The following is a 3,018-nucleotide window of genomic DNA, read 5'->3' as shown; positions in this document are numbered from 1 at the left end:
AACAGACTAGGTTCTATAGATCCTGCTTTACAGAGACCAGGACACTTTGACAGAGAGTTCCTCTTCAACTTGCCAAAGAAAGAGGTGAGAACTTCAACGTTCATGCTAATGTGGCAAAGTCCAACTTTATAGAAAAAACAAATCTCCAAGATGAACAAAAGAGTGCTATGTGGAGACACTGTTTTGTACTGTGGAGGGCAAATCTGGTACTGAATACGAATGCTCAAGATGATACCACCAAGTAGTTAGTTCTATAATCAATTCTTTGATTCCCAAAGTTGTTCCCGTTTGCTTAATTCTTTAATCCATGTAGGCGCTTTCATCTTGCCATTGTGTTTTTGGTCTTAGTACTTCCTTTCTGAATGGATAGGGGACGTATTTGCATGTGCTTGTTCCCCAGATCAGCGGTAGTAGTTTGAGTCATAATTTATTCCGTGCTGATGTTGCTCCTCTAATTATGCAAGCCAAGGCCACGTGTTTCTGGAGGTGCTGTTTTTTTGATTCTAAAGTTTGTTTTTTCAAACGGTACCTAACTGCAAAGCAGCAATCACTGACGTTCTTTTATTGTAGGAGGCACTTTCCAGTAATGAGCAGCATAAATGTGCAGTTCAAAAGCTACACTTCAAGATGGGTGGATCCAAAGTAACATGTGGAATAGGAGACTTATGCCCTAGTGTTGCAGTGTAAGATGTGTTTCCTAACCAGAATTGGCAACATGACTATTTTTTTCTCCCCTATTACCCTTTTTGCTAGTGCTTTTTGTTTGACTGTGTTTGTTTCGTCTTAGTTTCTAATTTTTATGGAGCAGTGACTTTAGGTGGAAAGAAGGGAGAAGCCAAGTATTTTTCAGTGAAGACGAGAACAATTTTGTCTCTGTATTTGTCAAAAGAGATGGTTTTGCAGGTCCAGGGTACTTCACTGAGACTGTATTCTAGATGAACAGGAAACTGACTGAAGAAATGGGTGTCATTCCAGATTCTTGGACACTTCAGATGACTCCTACTGGACATTCTCAGGTAGACCAGCAACAGGTGAGTGTTGAGAACACTGTGGAAGTTTCTACAGAGCCAGACGTTGGAGTTATTGTGGATCACCCTGAGCTCAAAGTATATCTAATTTCAACTTTTTTTTTTTTTTTTTTTTTTTTTTAATATTCAAATAGGAGCTCTTGTGACCAGGCCAATTGCAAATGAAGTCACTTGTTAACCAATGCCAACGAAAACAATGACGTGGAAGGACATAGAGATTGTGAAGTACTGAACCTAGAATGCAGTGTGACTGTTTAGTGTCCACACCTGGTGTAGATTTCTGTAGGCTACCGTTTGCTTTTGGTCAGCTGTAGTTTAGGAGACAGATGCTTTGCCTAATGCTGAAGGTCAAAGGCCTTGTTGAATTTTCAGATAGCGCACTGACGACCTGCTAGTACTATTGGTTATGAATGTTGTTTTAACAATTGGTATGATGGGTTTGAGGGCTTTTATTGGGGGCTTTTTTTAATTTATTTTTTTGCACGCTTTGATGTATTAGGAACCGGAAAAGGATCTTTATTTCTTGCAGTGATGATTTTAAACCTGAAGTTAGCAGGTTGACATAAAGTAGCTAGCCACGGATAAGCGACTACGGAAATTGCTTCAAAATGCAGTATTAGAATTTCCCATGCATGCTATTGCAGTGTAATAAGGGTTTGCCAATCGTCTACGGGAGGGAAGTGGTTATCCTAGGCTCCAGCAGGGGAAATGGGTAAGAGTGGCCGTAGGTAGGTGAGGCAAAAGGTTCCTTTGCATGAGTTGGAGAGGGCAGAAGTAAGGACCATGTTGAGGGGAGAGCAGAATGAGGGAAATGAGCAATTAGAATGAGGAAATGAGATCTGGGGAAAATTGCTAGGAGTCGTGGAGGTTGGCCCAAAGCAGATAAGGGCTGCTGTGTGTGTGCTGCATGAATCCTGAGTGGGGGGAATATGAGCAGCTAAGAATCCCCTTTGGTAAAGGGGCTTGTCACCACTACTTTAGTCACATCCTTAAGCTGTGACCTCATTTGTAGAGGCGCTACTAACTTTTTGAAGCTGTCTTCCTAAGGAAGCAGATAGCAGGTTTCTCTGTTGTTCATGTCTGCCCGTATATCCGGGAAAGCCGTAGAGGTTTTTCAGAGAGTCAGCCAGGTAAACCTGAAGAAGTTGTTGGCTTGTTGTTGTTGTTTGCTCCTTTGGCCTAGAACTTGATGAAGAGATGATCAGTGTGCAGCCATCCATATGGCAGCAGTTAGGTACAGTTCCACATGGCACCTTGACCTTTCTCAGATCTTCCTTTTCTGTTTCCTGCAGCTGAAAGCTCTCTGGGTGTGTTTTGTGTGTTTGATCTGCATGTTGTATAGACTGAAGTTGCGGGCAATCCTCAAGTTTTGTGCTAGGTGGTCTGAGGGAGGCAGAAGCAGACTTTGATGCTAAGGTGCTAAGCAGCAGTGTGTCCAGGGGCAGTAGTATTTTTACTACTAGGGGGCAGGACCTCTTTGGATGACCCATGCATCTCCTCCCACAGGAAAGAAGCATCTCCATGGAGGACTCAAACCCCTTCCTGGAGAACAGGAACCCGTTGGGACCCATCCATCTCCTCCTCCTCCTCCTTCTCCTCCTCTATGTCTTTCTCCTCCTTCTCCTCCTCTTCCTGCTCCTCGTCCTCGTCCTCGTCCTCCTCGTCCTCGTCCTCGTCCTCGTCTTCCTCCTCCTCCTCCTCCTCCTGCCATCCCCCACACTCTGTTTCCCATTGTCCCCGTTGGCCCTTTTATAGGGAGGGGAAGACACACCCCCTATTGATGACAAGCCAGTTGCAATACAGCTAACAATTGCTAGCCAGCCAATCAGGGCCAGGCAACGCATCACAGGGAGTCATGAAGATGCTGGGACCAGACAGAAAAGATTCTATGAATCTTTTGCTGCTCTGAAACATAAAAGAGCACTCCCGATGTTTGTAGAATCAACATGTTGTTACAAGTTACAGCTAAATATTCTTTGCAGGCATTTAA

At 43.8% G+C, this 3,018-nt stretch overlaps 1 long non-coding RNA gene across 1 annotated transcript in view; it reads left to right on the top strand.

Moving 5' to 3' along the window:
* LOC118159905 overlaps positions 1–1,688 on the top strand; it is a 9,252-nt gene extending 7,564 nt beyond the window's left edge. Inside the window, exons 2-3 of the long non-coding RNA XR_004747281.1 lie at positions 976–1,031; positions 1,163–1,688. This is a non-coding gene — a long non-coding RNA (uncharacterized LOC118159905). The remainder of the gene's footprint in view (positions 1–975; positions 1,032–1,162) is intronic.
* The last annotated feature ends 1,330 nt before the right edge of the window (positions 1,689–3,018 follow it).

Source organism: Oxyura jamaicensis, unplaced genomic scaffold (genome assembly GCF_011077185.1).
Source record: "Oxyura jamaicensis isolate SHBP4307 breed ruddy duck unplaced genomic scaffold, BPBGC_Ojam_1.0 oxyUn_random_OJ72643, whole genome shotgun sequence".
NCBI lineage: Eukaryota > Metazoa > Chordata > Aves > Anseriformes > Anatidae > Oxyura > Oxyura jamaicensis.
Note: the sequence above shows the minus strand (reverse complement) of the source record. Positions and strands in the feature narration are given on the sequence as shown.